This window comes from Panthera tigris, chromosome E3, assembly GCF_018350195.1.
Source record: "Panthera tigris isolate Pti1 chromosome E3, P.tigris_Pti1_mat1.1, whole genome shotgun sequence".
Lineage (NCBI taxonomy): Eukaryota > Metazoa > Chordata > Mammalia > Carnivora > Felidae > Panthera > Panthera tigris.
Genome location: NC_056675.1, coordinates 10,858,519 through 10,874,712, shown reverse-complemented (window position 1 = coordinate 10,874,712; position 16,194 = coordinate 10,858,519). Strand labels below are relative to the sequence as shown.

Sequence of the window (16,194 nt, the reverse complement as noted above, 5' to 3'; positions counted from 1 at the left end):
AATACCTAAAACAAAGAAACTAGACTGAATATACACACTGAACTAAAGAGTCTTTACCCTGAAGCTCTCAACAATATAATTTGCCTAGACCAGTATTTTCCAAGAAATAGATTGTCCTGCGGCTTCACAGAATAGCTTACACACCCAGAAGGCCCTCAATATGTTGGGTAAGTGAATAAATAAGTACTGTTCCAAAAGCAATAAGGGATCTCTTCTTTTCCAAAGCTTAAAATACAGCAGATGAATAGTGAATAGCTCACTCATTTTGCTAGTATAAGAAAACTGTTTTTCCTACAGATAAGGCTATAAATAAAGAAAATTATGAAATAAGTAGACTCAGAAAGTGAATATCTAGTTAAGTGACTACCGCACTGTTTCCCAACACACCCAAGAAAAATTATTCTAAAAGCTCTGCAGAAGCAAACAAGACGACAAAAATACAGAATCAGAAAATAATTTTTAACTTACTATAAAAAAACCACTAAGCTAAGGACTATGTGTGCAAATAGAATCAAAACTCACACAGCTATTCTCAAAAGTATGAGACCCATACAATCAGACATCTTCACAGGTTCTAACCAGGGCTCGTTTGAACCAAATACCCTAAATCGGATCAAACTCTTCACTACTCCCTACTTCTACAACTATGCTATGAAATATTCACGCACAGTAGTTTCTTTGCCGTACCATAAAAACAAAAACTTCAAAAATCCAAGAACCACTGTAAGGATTTAAAAAGGAAGTAAATCCCGACACGCCCTTCAACATGGACGAACCTTGAAGACATTATGCTAAGCGAAGAAAAACAGTCAGGAAAAGACGAATACTGTATGACTCCACCTAGATGAAGTCCCTAAAATCCTCAAAATCACCCACAGAAAGCAGAGCGGTGGGTCCAAGGGGATGGGGTGAGGCGGAAAATGGGGAGTATTATTTAATGGGCAGATTCAGGTTAAGAAGATGACAGCGTCCTGGAGATGTGACAGTTGTTACAAAGTGATTGTACTGAATGTCTCCACTGTACATTTAAAAATGGTTAGAATGGGATGCTGGGGAGCCTGGGTGGCTCAGTCCGTTAAGCATCCAACTTCCTCAGGTCATGATCTCGCGGTTCGTGAGTTCAAGCCCCCCATCGGGCTCTGTGCTGACAGCTAAGAGACTGAAGCCTGTTTGAGATTCTGTCTGCCTCTCTCTGCCCCTCCCCTGTTCATGCTCTAGTCTGTCTGTCTCTCTTTATCAAATAAAATATCAAGTAAAATAAAATATCAAATAAACATTAAAAATTTTTCTTCAAAACATGGGTGCCTGGTTCCTTCACTTGGTACAGCATGTGACTCTTGATCTCAGGGTCATAAGTTCGAGTCCCACTTCAGACATGGAGCCTACTTAAAAAAGTTTAATAAAAATAAAAATGGTTAAAATGATTACTGATGTGATTTCTCTGTAGTACCTTTACTGAAAACATTATGTAGCTATCATAATAAATAATACACTACAAATAAATAAGCAATATAGGGCATGTGGGTGGCTCGGTGGGTCAAGCATCCCACTCTTGATTTCAGCTCAGGTCATGATCTCATGGTTCCTGAGCTAGAGCCCCATGTCGCACTCTGCGCTGGCAGCACAGAGCCTCATTGGGATTCTCTCTCCCTCTCTCGCTCTCTGCCCCTCCCCCACTTGCTCTCTCTCATTCTCTCTCTAAAATAAATAAACTTAAATAAAACAGGGACAATAAAAATAAATAAGCAATATAAATGAAAAAACGGTCAAGTTCTTTGGTGTATGTATATTTCACAACTCTTTTTTAAGATCACTGTAAGGAACCACTTGAAAGAAAGAGGTGTTCATGTTAGAAACGGTAGTCCCGGGGCGCCTGGGTGGCTCAGTCGGTTGGGCAGCCGACTTCGGCTCAGGTCATGATCTCGCGGTCCGTGAGTTCGAGCCCCGCGTCGGGCTCTGTGCTGACAGCTCAGAGCCTGGAGCCTGTTTCGGATCCTGTGTCTCCCTCTCTCTGACCCTCCCCCATTCATGCTCTGTCTCTGTCTCTATCTCAAAAAATAAATAAACGTTAAAAAAAAAAAATTAGAAACGGTAGTCCCAAATTTACTCTTTACAAAGGGAGCAAATGCATTTTACATAAACGCATTTATTCTATACTACTGGGAGATCTGTTCAGATCCATCCAAATTCTTCTCCAAAAAAAAAAGCATCGACAAGAAAAACAATGACCCAGCAATTCCACTCTTAAGTATTTATACACAAAAGATTTGAAAACAGGAGTCAAAATGTACTGGGGAACCAATGTCCATAGTTGCATATTCATAACAGCCAAAAGTTAGAAACAATCTAAATGTCCATCAACAGATGAATGTATACATAAAATGTGGTGTATTATATAATGAAACATTATTCAGCCATAAAAAGAAATAAAGATCTGACACCTGCTACAACACAGATGAACCTTGAAAACACTTTGCTACATGAAATAAACCAGATACAAAATGACAAATGTTCTATGATTCCACTTACAAGAGATATGTAAAACAGGCAAGGGGCACCTGACTGGCTCAGTCAGTAGAGCGAGACTCTTAACTAGGGGTCGAGAGTTCAAGCCCCACGCTGGGCATAGAGCCTACTTAGAAGTGAACAAGTAAAAGAATAAAATAGGCAAATTCAGAGACAAAAAGTATATTTGAGGTTCCCAGAGACTGAGAGAGAGGACAAATGGTGAGTTATTACTTAATGGGTACAGAGTTTCTATTTGGGGTGACAAGCAAAATGTTAGAGATAGTGGTGATGACCGTACAACATTGTGAATGTAATTAATGCCAAAGAATAAAAAATGTTAAAAAAAAAAAAAAAAAGAAAGAAAAAGCAGGAGGAAGAAGTGAAGCTAACGGATTTCCTTGTAACTGTTCAGACAATTTTCAAATGAATTCCAGAACTAGGGTTAATTTCTATTTCCTTACTTACAAAGCGGGCACAGGGAGATCGAGCCCCGAGTTGGGCTCTGCACTGATAGCTAGAAGAAGCCTGCTTGCATTTCTCTTCCCTTCTCTCTGCCCCTCCCCCACTCACTCTTGCTCTCAAAATAAATAACCATTAAAAGTAATAATAATAATAATAAGCCCGGTGGGCATAATACATGCTGTCATCCTTCTCTGTCAAATTATCAACGAAATAATCTAAGTGTCTGGGGCCTGGCCACAAATAGGATAGCTAAGCTTTTCTTACCTCCTTTAATTGCCCTGTAAAGGCAAAATTACAAATACCTTTCAGTTCCTTTACTAGTTTTCTATCTCAAATACATCAACATCACCAGCAGGGAAAGAAGGCACTACCTCTAAAACTTATAAGGGCTAAAGACAGTAAATGGGTGCAGTGAACTTAGGTGTTAAGTAAGCAATTCTAGAAGGTTATTTTTCAATTCAAATTCAGTATTCACAGGGTAGACATGTTTAGTCTCCATAATACAAACTTACAGATTCTGGGCTCATTTTAACTAGATACCCTAAATAAGACCAAACTCTTCAATACTCTCTGCTTGTAGAATTATACTGTAATATAATCATACAGTACTTTAAGGGGGGGGGGGGGAAACACACAATTTCCTTTGCCATCCCACAAAAACAAAACAACAGTCCCAGGGGAAAATCCCAAGAAGTCCTTGCCTTTCCAGAGCTTCTATTCTCCCATGTGGAAAGATAAATCTTGTAGTCAGTATTACTGGGATAATTTTTATTTTCTTTAAAAAATTTTTTTTTAATGTTTATTTATATGGGAGGGAGGCAGAGCGTGAGCAGGAGAGGGTCAGAGAGAGAGGGAGACACAGAATCCAAAGGAGGCTCCAGGCTCTGAACTGTCAGCACAGAGCCCAATGTGGGGCTCAAACTCAGGGACCGTGAGATCTCGACCTGAGCAGAAGTTGGACGCTTAACCGATTGAGCCACCCAGGTGCCCCTTTATTTCCTTAGAAAATTCCATTTCTCTTGGGGTGCCTGGGTGGCTCAGTCAGTTAAGAAGCCAACTCTTGATTTTGGCTCAGGTCATGATCTCACAACTGGTGGGATTGAGTCCGGCATAGAGTGAGCTCTTGGAGCCTGCTCGGGATTCTCTCCCTCTCTCTGTCCCTACCCTGCTCGTTTGTTTGCACATGTTCTCTCGCACTCTCTCTCAAAATAAAAAATAAACTTAAAAAACTTTTCAATTTCTCAAAAGTATCAAACATGGTGCTTTTATTGCTAATATTTACTGAATGCTTACTGTTGGCCAGATACAATCCCAAGCAGTTTTACCTCCCTCAATCTTCCCAACAATCTACAAGAGAAACAGGTTCTATCATTATCTTTCCTATTTCTTAAAATAGGGAAACCAAAGCACAAAAATGTGAGGTGAATTGCTCAAGGTAATAATCAGAAGTGGCACAAGCCAGGAGTTGAATCCAGGCAGTCTGATTTCGGAACCTGTGTCTATAGCCACACTAAGCCATCCTTCATCTCTTGCAATTTATAAATTCATTTTGTTTCTCAAGTTACATTGTAAACAGACTAATTCTTTAAAAATCCTCTATAGTTTTCAGCCAAGTTACAACCAAGGTGCAATGAGTCAATTCTCCCATCAACTCTGAAAATTCCTGACTATCTAGAACTTTCTCTTACTTTCCCACTAGGCCAAAGTGGAAAAAAAGCAGTGCCAGCAAGAAAAAGTAAGTGCCAGCAAGAAAACAGAAACGAGCCAGGGGTAGGAAGGCAAGGACTGTAGAAACAAAGAGAAAGAAAGAAAACAAAAACAGGAAAACTGCAGTGGGGACAGTTCCAGCAAACTACAGACAAGAGAGAAGAAAATAGTACAGGGCAAATGAGAAAAAATGGAAACTTGAGTATCGAGATACTACCTTCAGCACTCACGATGATTTAGCCGCATCATTTTTCCAGTGTACATATGACTTCTTAACTTTATTTCCCAGACAGGTCCCTCAGGCTACATGCTGGTTAAGTGAATATACTGCATGTTGTTATTTTAACAGCATTGATTACAAGGAATCTCAACTCTACAATTATAACCAAATGACTGATTGCATTTCCCATTTTCTTTCAGTTAGTAACAATGAATAAGCTTAAGCGGAACCGAAGTATACAACTTTTAAAGAAAAGTGCTACCGGTGATTAGGAGATTGCTAGTGATAAAATTCTTGGCCATTCTCTTTAGGGTAAATTGTCCTCTAATGTATTTCTAAAAAGTGAAATGCTGTTCTCAGAATATTACTTCTCAAACAACTCTTCACAAAATACTTTCCCTTAGACATACCTAAAAATCACTCGATCAGCATCTGTTTCAGCTAGTGGTTAAAACAATTTCACGTTAATGATACCACAGCAGTTATGAGGAGAACTGCAATATTTACACTCATGTTTTCAAAGAAGAATGAAACCACGGTAGAACTGAATTAGGTGTGGAATGCAATGTACAAGCTAGTCAGCAATAATAACAGGAAAGGTTAAGTGTTTAGTGATTTGTCAGTGTTTTATTTACAGCTCTCTAATAACAACCTGGAGAAGGGCCATGGTCTTTTCTATTTTGTTTTGGAACACACGAGCAATCTATGGATCATCAAAAATGACAGAACATAACTGTAAACCAATCCCATTCCTTCTACCTAATTTGAGTTACTTTCTTCCAAAAGGAAATCCATTATAATAAAGGAAAAATCTTCCTTTCAAGACTTGTGCTCCAAGAAAACGCCAGAAACCTACATTTTAAGGACAGTCTTTGCAGTCATTATTAAAAGGGAACCAAATTGGCATGCCAGGCTGCTCAGTCAGTGGAGCAAGTGACTCTTGATCTCAAGGTCCTCAGTTCAAGCCCCAGGTTGGGCATGGAGCTTACAAAAAAAAAAAAAATAAATAAACCAAATCACTGGAGGTACCCGGGGCTTGGAAGGAGTGGGGTGGGGGGAGATTCTGGGCTACAGGTGCTCAGCACCTCCCCCATCTAAATGTCAAGTTCAGGCCTATCACACTCCTTTCTGGCTCCCAGACTTTAGACTCTGTGGTGGAGATGGGATGCCTCAGCCATCTCTGGGAGAAGATAATAAATGCCAGTGCCATAAATAAATTGATAAATGACTGAGTGGGGGGAAAAAAAAAGCCACGATTATTTAGTCTTCTAATTTTATCCTATACTTAAATCCATGGCTCCTTTTAAAACCGGAGACTCATTAAACTTTTAATTTCGTAATCATAGCTAGCAAAAATTCTCAACTCTCAATCAGCTTTCCAAGCAATCGACAGTAAGCAGTCTGAATTATTTTTGGTTCCTTAAGACGCAGTTTTAAAGTAATGAAAAGCTTTAATGAGAATCTAGAATCCATTTCCCACACTTACAACTTAATTTTGCACCGCGGTGAATGGCTCTCAAAGTGCCGCGGCGGCGCGGCCTGGGAACTAGTTAGAAAGGCGAACGCCCGGGCCCCACCCCAGACCTGCAGAATCGGAATGTCTGGGGTGCGGCCCGGCAAAGAGTTTTAACGAGCCCTCCAGGGGTTGCTGATGCTCCAGACTTTGAAAGCCACTGGCTTAGGGGTTACGAGTCATACTGCCTCGGTTCAGATCTTGGAGTCAAGGTTGACTTGCTGAGTAATCAAGAGTAAACTACTCCGCTTCTCCAGACTTGTTCCTCATCTACACAGGGGAATTACGGGGCTGTTTTGAAGATTAAATAAGAAAATACGCGTTAAGCGCTTAAGAGCGATGCCGGGCACTTAAGAAACATTCAAATGTTAGCTATTCTTACTACTGTATACAAGGCTCTTGGGCGGGGAGTACACTTCGAGGGAGACAAAGGCGGAAAAAGTTTAATCCCTAGCCCTCCTACCTACCTACCTACAGACTAGTACACCAGACAACCAAACACACTCCTTGGGTAAATAAAATAAAGATGCCCTCCTAGGGGCAAACAAGTTGATTGGGACCTCGTACGAACAAATTCTGACCGAACAACGCAAGAGACGGATTCAAGCGATGCCTATAAGCAAGAAGGGAGAGCTTGAAGGGAAGAAAAAGTCCTTCCGGCCGAAAAGTGTGAGCCAAGGTCCAAACAAGTAGGCAAAAGGAAAGAAGCGCCGGGCAGAACTCGGGCTGAAGAACTGACAAAACACACAGTCGCAGGAGTAAATGTCACAGTCGTAGGCCTTAGTCTCGGGAGAAGGCTCGGCCTCCTCGGGGCACTCTAATGCACCCACATTTGCAAACTAACTTCCCCCTTTTGTTTCCAGAACACCCAAAGACTACTTTTCTGCATGGCCTATCAAGCCATTGTCTGCGAGAGGTGAGAAGTCTGCACGGAGCCACCCCATCAGCAGGAGCGAGCACTGCTCCAACAGTGTAAGTAGACCTCTGACCATGCTCAGCCGCAAAACAAAACAAAACAAAACAACCCAACTTGCTTTATTAAAGGGCAAAACTTGGATAAAAGTGGAGGGAGGGAGAGAGAAGGGAAAGAGGACAGTTTTTTTATCTTCTTCCCTCCCCGAAACCCCGTCTGGGTGCTGGCGGGATCCAGACGGCTTATTTTCATGGCCTGAAGGCTGAGGTTTTCCTTCCGGTCATTGTGTTTATTTCCCCCAAAGAACCGGGCCCGCGGGGCCGGCGCGCCGGCCGGGCCCGGGACAAAGCCCACTCCGGGCTCCACCTGGGCGCGGGCAGGGGCGGGGAGGGGCAGGGGCGGGGAGGGGCGGCGCTCCCGGGCCCGCCGGCCCGCCGGCCGCAGTTACCAGGCAGCGCGGCGGCGCCGCCCCGGCCGCCCGCCGGCCAATCCGGCGCGTCTGCTGCCCGGGCGCACGAGCCCCGGAGACACCAGGCCGAGCGCGACCCCACGGCTCGGGCCTGGCACCGCGCGCGCACCCGCACCGCCCGAGATGGCCAATCAGCGGCCGGGCATGCGCAGCCCGCAGGCTCGCTCGCGCGCGGGCCTCACGCGTGAGGCCCCCCCACGCAGCGCCAGCGCGCGCGCCCCTCCCCCACGCGCACCCAGGCGCGCGCGTGCAACTGTCGTCCCCCGCGACCGCGTCTGCTCCTGCCCCACCCCCACGCCGGCTGGCCGAGTGGTTGGGGGGGGGGGGGTGGTCGGGTACCCCCACACTGCGGCCGACGACCCCCAGACCCCAGTGGGTGCAGGCCCCCGAGGGGGCGCGTCTCAAATAAAGGCCCTACTCGCGATGGCAACCGGGGCGGGGGACGGGGGATGAGGCGACAGGGACTCACCCGAGTGCAGCCGCCTCCAGGCAGCGCCGGGGCCGGGGGAGCAGAAGGGAAGCGAGTGTGGGCCGCGCGAGAGCTGCAGCCGCGGCGGAGCAGCTTCAGGCTGAGGCGAGTTGGCGAGCGGGCAGGAGGTGAGAGGGCGAGGGGCCCGGGCGTCTCGGCCGAGCTCCTGTCACCGCCGCATGGCCGCCCGGCAGGGCCTCGCTCAGCACCTAGATCCGATCACAGGGGACCGAGGGAGAGGCCGGGGTAACCGCGGCAGGCGGGCGGCCTCAGCTAGAGAGCGCGTGCGGGGAAGCGGGGGGGCGATCGGTGGCCCCTTTTCTCTGCTCTCCGAGCTTCTCTCTCACCCTCCTCCTCCTCCTTTTTTTTTTTTTTTTTTTTTTTTTTGTTCCTCGAAGGCGCGCTGCGCGTGCGCACCCGCAGCGCCGCCCAGCGGGAGTTGTAGTTTCTGATCGGTCCCCACCAACGCGACGGCGGGGGCGGTGGACTACGACTCCCAGGAAGCCTTGCGCGGGCGAGCCCCGAACCCGAGGACGCGGCGAGCGCGGCGCCCGGCCCTCTCCGGCAAGGACTGTCAATGGAGGCGCGGGTGGTGGGAGCAAGAACATGGCTGCACCTGGGGCCTGCGCGGCCGCCTGGGTGGGGGAGGGGAGCCGGGGCACGGGGGCGCAAATCGAGGCCGGGGGTAGCCCCCGCCCGCTCACTGCCCCGATGCAGCCGGCCTCAGCCACCGTCCGGGACTCGCACCCACTCTTGCACCCCAGAGTCCCTGCCGATTGCGAGGCCGGAACTCGGCAGAGGCCGGGGAGCCCCATCCGGCCTGCCGCTCTCGGTGCTCCGCCAAGGGACTTCCTCCGCGCTGCACCACCCTTCGGGACACAAAGAACTTCTGTTAGTTTTGAAAAGCTTGCCTCAAAAGCGTCCGACAGAGACTGTTGCCCCAACTTTGGACGGGCGACGGGAGGGGACTCTCCTGTTTTTATTTACCGCCCTTCACCCCAGGCTTGCTTTCCTCACGCCCCCCTCACTCAACATTTAGAAGGAAAGTTGAGGGAAAGCCACCGAGAGCAGAAAACCTGCCGTGTAGCCCGTTTTGTTCTGTCAACCGCGAAGAAAGGTCACCGAAACCTCTCCCCCCGCGACTAATTCTTTTGCTTCTCAACTTGAGCTCTCGAATTTCGAAAAGGATGAGACATTGCTGTTCACCTAAGCGAAACTCCAAAGTTTACCAAACTCGAGCCCCGAGGGCTTAGACAGTTCTGTAAAGCACAAGATCGAGTGCTTTTGCGATTTTTACCCCCCAGCGGAGATGGGGGGGACCACGCCGGCCATCCTCCCCCTCCCCCTCCTCCTCGGTAGGTGGCGACCACGGCGCTTTTTCCAGCCTTTGTCGCTGGAAAGAAAACTTTCCGAGCAGCCAGGCTTTTGATGTAGGTCCAAGACCTTCCCTTTGACTCTTCGTTCCAGATTGGCGTTCCCCATCTTTCTTGCAATAGACCGCACCCATAAGGCAGCCGAATCTAGAATTTCCATGCTGGGATTCTTTAAGATAGAGGGAGACTTTAAAGATCCCTGCAGAAGCGGTCCGATTGCAGATTTCCACATTTTTACGATTTCCCCTGCAACGTTTTTACAGGCATTTTGTCCCCGCCTAACTCGATTGTGACTCTCCTTTGTCGAGTCTGTCCAAAGCGTTCATTTCGTTTTCATGAAAAGTTTTCTTTTTGCACTCGTATTTCATTAACATGCCGGACTATTAAATTCCGTATTCCCAGTAGCACGTAAAACTGACATCTATGTAAGGAACAAACCAAATTTTGAGAAAGTCTGCAATTGAGCTGCTGGGAGCAGTCAGCCTTCCAGGGACAAACATTCAGCCGCTGTGAGCACCGGTGAGTACGTTTTATGCGGCCGCAGTCTTAGATGGTTTCCTGAGGACACTGGATGTTGAGGACAGTGAAGGAAGGATTCACTGGGTGAATCGCTGGTGTCATGAAGTAGCATTGGGGAGTGTTAGAAAGTGAGTTAGTTGGTAAGGCTAAAAAAAAAAAAAAAAGAAATTCATTTGGCCAAGATTATGCCTGTCACCATTAAAAACTTGTTTGGGAGATAGCCCCTGGCTTCTATGCATTTAACACTTCGGTGTGGAATTTTGAAACTGCCGCTCCATGAACAACTCCCAACTTCTTTGAGGGTGAGGCAGTTCCCAAAAACTCTTAAATCCTGGGGCGCCTGGGTGGCTCAGTGGGTTGAGTGACCGACTTCGGCTCAGGCCATGATCTCATGGTTTGTGAGTTCGATCCCCGCATCGGGCTCTGTGCTGACAGCTCAGAACCTGGAGCCTGCTTCCAATTCTGTGTCTCCCTCTCTCTCTGCCCCTCCCCTGCTCATGCTCTGTCTCCCTCTGTCTCAGAAATAAAAAGATATTAAAAAAAAAAGATTTAAAAAATAAATACATACATACATAAAAACTCTTAAATCCTAAAACACTTTCTCAAGCTTTAGCTAGCTTTGAATTGCCTCTAGATAGAAAGCTGGCCCTTTTGGGACAGCGAACAGCGTATGGAATGGTGTGTGGTTTGAAGGGTGTGTGGGGGCCAACTCTTTTTTCTTTTTTCTTTTTTTTTTCTTCTTTTTTTTTTTATTTATTTTTGGGACAGAGAGAGACAGAGCATGAATGGGGGAGGGGCAGAGAGAGAGGGAGACACAGAATCGGAAACAGGCTCCAGGCTCCGAGCCATCAGCCCAGAGCCTGACGCGGGGCTCGAACGCACGGACCGCGAGATCGTGACCTGAGCTGAAGTCGGACGCTTAACCGACTGCGCCACCCAGGCGCCCCTCTTTTTTTTTTTTTTTTTTTAATCTGCCTACTGTTGTTGGGGGCTGTACCCCTCACATTTCTGTCTTATAGTCACGGATACACTTTTATGGTCTTTCCGAAGGCCTGGCTCACCACCTTGGCAGTTCCCGTTACACTTGTTCCTTTTTGTTGGCCAGTCGGTCCCTCTCCTCGGGGACAGGTGCTGTGTTCATTGTGATCGTGGTATGATGAGCCACTGAATACCATCTCAGCACCTCGAGTTGTTTTTCCATAGGATCAAGTTGCTGGTTTGGGGGGTTGTGCAACAGATGGGAAAAAAAAAAAAACAAAACCACGACTTGTGTTTAGGGGTGGAATCCTTTGTTAAGTTGCGCTCAGCTCACTGTGTTCAGAATCACACTCAGCATAGCAAGATGTGCGTGCTAAGCTTGATGTGCAGCTCTTGGATCGCGCTCACTTAAGACCAAAGGGCACAGAAGCCAACAGGTGGCAGAACCTTGCGTGTTATTTATTTTGGATTTTTTCAAATATTTCTCTTTTTAATGTTTAACCTGGTGTGTGCAGACGAGTATCCATATAGCATGACTCCGTTCTACTGAATACCTGAGAGACAACAGCCAAGTCTAATGGGCCTTGGCCAGTCAAGAGATGGATCTAGACCAGCTGTGAACTCTTACACCAGGCACAAATGCATTTTCATATAGACTGGGTTTACAGCCTTGTTGACTGCTTTTTTTTTTTTTTAGGTTTATTTATTTTGAGAGAGACAGAGACAGCTCGAGTGGGGAAGGGGCAGAGAGAGAGAGAGAGGGAGAGAGAGAATCCCAGGCAGGCTCCGTGCTACCTGCGTAGAGCACGATGTGGGACTTGAAGTCACAAAAGCACGAGAGCATGACCTGAGCCCAAACCAAGAGTCGGACGCTTAACCGACAGAGTCATCGGGTGCCCCCACTGCTTTTAAATAGCAAGTGGTAATGTCTGAATGTGTTCACCAGTCTTTAAGAAAAATGATCAGGGGCGCCTGGGTGGCCCGGTTGGTTCAGGGGCCAACTTCGGCTCAGGTCATGATCTCGCAGTTCATGAGTTCAAGCCCCGCAGCAGGCTCTGTGCTGACAGCTGGAGCCTGCTTCAGCTTCTGTGTCTCCCTCTCTCTCTCTGCCCTTCCACCGCTCTCTCTCTCTCCTTCTTAAAAATAAATAAACATTTAAAAGTAAAAAAATAATCACATTCTCCTGGGGTTTTTAATGCTTGGTATCAGAAGTATGCCTTCTCCATTAGCATGGGACTATTTGACATGGACCCACCCTGGATAGGAAACCCTGACCACCCATGCCGACAGAACCCTCAAGGTTACCGTTGTTGAGAGATCATTTAATGCTCTTTTTAAAGATACTCTTTTGAATCCAAACTGCATAAGTTAATCTTTCTGTGACTCTGTCATGTATTTTCGATCGTCCAAAACGGTCATTCTAAGCAAAAGTTGAAGTGCTCTTGACATACCCATTTTTCACAACACACCCAGTCTTTTGTTTGTTTGTTTGTTTAAAGATCTATTTTTAATTTTTAAGTAATATCTACACCCATCCTGGGGCTCAAACCCACAAGCCTGAGATCAAAAGTCCCGTGTTCTACCAACTGAGCCAGCCAGGCTCCCCAGTCTCTTTTTTTAATATTTTATTTTATCGTATTTTTATTGAAATACAGTGGACACAATTTACCTTAGTTTCAGGAATACATCCAGGCTTTTGATTGAAACTAAACAGAGGCCTTTTTTCCCATAACGGCCCCGATGCTGGCCCAATATCTTCTGGGTCCGGTTTCTTGGTTTTTCTTTACAGTATGCATAAGCACTGTTTATTGAGAGAATGGGCCATAAAATATATATCATTTGTAAGGTGCCAGTGTGATCTCTTATATCAGTGTTCTCAATTAGGATTTGTACAACTCCATCCAAATCACACAGGTTGGGCCACAGTGACATCGTTAGATTTTGGAGGGTATCTCCCTGTTAGAAGATAAATCCTTCGTTATTACAAGGATACTTTTTTTTTTTTTTAATTTTGTTTACTTCAGAGAGAGAGAGTGTAAGTGGGGTAGGGGCAGAGAGAGAGGGAAAGAGAGAGTTCCAAGTAGATTGTCAGCTCAGAGCCTGATGTGGGGCTTGAACCCATGAACCACTAGATCACAACCTGAGCCAAAGTCAGGTGCTTAACCAACTGAGCCACCCAGGCGCCCTACAAAGATACTTTTTTAACTGATTCTAAACCACTGTTTTTGGACAGTTTTCTGTTTGGATAATTTGAATATTTAGAATGCTAGATAAATGATCTTTTATCAGAACTCTTTCAAAAGTGGAAAACAAAAACAAAAACTAGATCCGAGCTATAATTTATTCATAACAATTAATAATGTAGATGTGATCTAAACCGACCTTCCAGCTCTTGCTGTGTCTTTTGTGCAAGCACCTGCCCTATGCAATAAACCTACTATCTGTGTAAAACTTGTTGAAATAAAGATATGGGGGGGGGGTTTACAGGATTTAGATGAATATGGTTTTCTATTTAACATTATGTTCACATTGCTGTAGTCGTGTAACAATTTTTTACTTTTTTAAACTTTATTTATTTTGATAGAGCTTGTGTGCACAAGCAGGGGAGGGGCAGAGAGAGATGAAGAGAGAGAGCCGGATGCAGGGCTCGAACTCACTAACCGGGAGATCATGACCTAGGGCCAAAATCAAGAGTCGGGCGCTTAACCGACTGAGCCACCCAGGCGCCCCATGTAACTTAATTTTTAAAATGTAAAAGCTCCGTAATATTTTCTCTGCCTTCCTCAGGGATTTGGGGGAATCAGATGATATGTAAACGAAAATACATTAGAAACTCTAAGTTGAGTGTTCTATAAATATTACATGGTATAATTTAGCATTCCAAACATTATTTTTAAATGCGAACAACACGTCCATGTTTCTTTTCTGACTGAAGAAATATATTGCTCATTGTAAAGATGCTTTATAGGCTAATATTTGAGAAAATACATTTACTGAGGCGAACTCTTATCATTGAATTAAGGTGGACCCGTTAACCATATCTGACTGATGAGATGATATAACTAATGACATAACTAGTAATGCAAAAGCAGCACACCCTTTCAGAATATATATCTGTCAAAACTATTGTAGAAGACTCAGAAACCTCAGTGTAAAGTTGTGTCAGCAAAGTTATTTCCAAAGCAAATGCATAACCTATAGCCTTGCTTTGATAACACCAAGAAAAGGAATCTCGTTTACATACTGAAAACAAATATCCCCATTCCTTCCTTCTTCTCTTTGTCCAAATTCTTGGGTCTTTATCTTTGCATTTTACAAGCCTTTCCTCTTTCTCTGGTGAAAAATGCTTTTTTTTTTTTTTAAAGCATATTTTATTTTATTTTTTAAATGTTCATTTATCTTGAGAAAGAGAGAGAGATAGCAGGGGAGGGGCAGAGAAAGAGGAAGCGAGAATCCAAGCAGGCTTTGTGCTGCACAGAGCCTGACTCTGGGCTTGAACTCACAAACCATGAGACCATAAGCTAAGCCAAAATCAAGAGTCAGACATTTAACCGACTGAGCCACCCAGGTGCCCCCATAACCACCTCTTTAACCCCCTTTCAGACCTTGTGTTTATTATAATAATTAAGGTACATGCACTTGGGGAAGTTTTCAGCTAAGAATAAAGGGAATTTTTGAACAATGGATTAGAGAGGAAAAAAGAAACCAGGGACAATGAAGCTGTTCAAATGTGCAATTAGCCACCATGGCTGTGTCAAGTACTTCCAGTGGTCTTCCGAACAGTGGGAAGGTGTTAAGTCACCCTCTCCTTCCCCTGCACCTGGGGAGCAGGCTGGCCGGCTCTGGGTTGTACCTGGGCTCTTAGACACACTTCATTTATTATAGCAAAGTGTGCAGTCCCATCCCAAATGAACTCAGATTGGCCCTGAGATCATCGGGGAAGGTAAGGGACACATAAGCAACTGGAAAGAATCCGAGTATCTATTCCATTTTGGAAATCTTGTGAGACTGTCTCAGTTGTCCAGATAAGACCATTCCTTTCCTTCAGTGCCACATACTGTGCTTAATTATTGCATTGCACGCTGACCTCTCCCCCCGCACCTCACACACACACACACACGCACACGCACACGCACACACACACACGCACACACATAGCCCTGTGCTGAGTGCTCAGAACCTCCCCCTTTGCTCAGAAAGCTTGAAGTACTTAGCCAAGAATACATAGATGGCCAAATCTAGACTCTGATCTAAATCGGCCCATATCCAAGCCTGAATTCTTAACTAGTACTATTGGTAGGCTACAGCCATCTCATCCAGCTAGATATGATAAGTGAATCAAATACAAGGTATACTCAGGTTCATGCCATGAGATGGTACCAGAAGGTTGGAGGTAAAGCAAGACATTTTTCATGGAGGAGGTTGCATTTGCAGTGAATGGATGGATGGACTTTTTTTTAAAATTTTTTTTAATGTTTCTTTTATTTTGGGGGGAGAGAGAGAGAAAGAGAGAGACAGAGCAAGCACAAGTGGGGGAGAGGCAGAGAGAAAGGGAGACACAGAATCCGAAGCAGCCTCCAGGCTCCAGGCTCTGAGCTGTCAGCACAGAGACTGATGTGAAGCTTGAACCCACGAACTGTGAGATCATGACCCAAGCCAAAGTCAGATGCTTAACCGACAGCCACCCAGGTGCCCCTGGATGGATCGATTTTTAAATTTTTTTTTTTTAACGTTTATTTATTTTTGGGACAGAGAGAGACAGAGCATGAACAGGGGAGGGGCAGAGAGAGAGGGAGACACAGAATCTGAAACAGGCTCCAGGCTCCGAGCCATCAGCCCAGAGCCCGACGCGGGGCTCGAACTCACAGACTGCAAGGTCGTGACCTGAGCTGAAGTCGGACGCTTAACCGACTGAGCCACCCAGGCGCCCCAGGATCGATTTTTAAAAACAGAATAACATGAATATGGTTTAAAAAAAAAAAAAAAAGCAGAAGTTCAGAGGACTCTCTTAGCCTTCTGTATCTCAACAGCAAAATGATCACAACAACCTGTGCATCTAAAAT

The 16,194-nt window shown here is 45.5% G+C and overlaps 1 protein-coding gene and 1 long non-coding RNA gene across 9 annotated transcripts in view; one reads left to right on the top strand and one right to left on the bottom strand.

The window, feature by feature from the left end:
- GTF2I (general transcription factor IIi) overlaps window positions 1–8,595 on the bottom strand; it is a 107,637-nt gene extending 99,042 nt beyond the window's left edge. For 4 of the 8 annotated variants that reach the window (XM_042971799.1, XM_042971803.1, XM_042971801.1 and 1 more), the window contains exon 1: window positions 8,262–8,585. The gene's annotated coding sequence lies outside the window, so the exon portion shown is untranslated. Of the gene's footprint in view, window positions 1–8,261 lie in introns of all 8 variants that reach the window. The other 4 variants (XM_042971802.1, XM_042971806.1, XM_042971807.1 and 1 more) reach the window with 2 other exon arrangements.
- An 11-nt stretch (window positions 8,596–8,606) lies between these two features.
- The window catches only part of LOC107179743, a 53,800-nt gene continuing 46,212 nt past the window's right edge, over window positions 8,607–16,194 (top strand). Inside the window, exon 1 of the long non-coding RNA XR_006212473.1 lies at window positions 8,607–10,153. This is a non-coding gene — a long non-coding RNA (uncharacterized LOC107179743). The remainder of the gene's footprint in view (window positions 10,154–16,194) is intronic.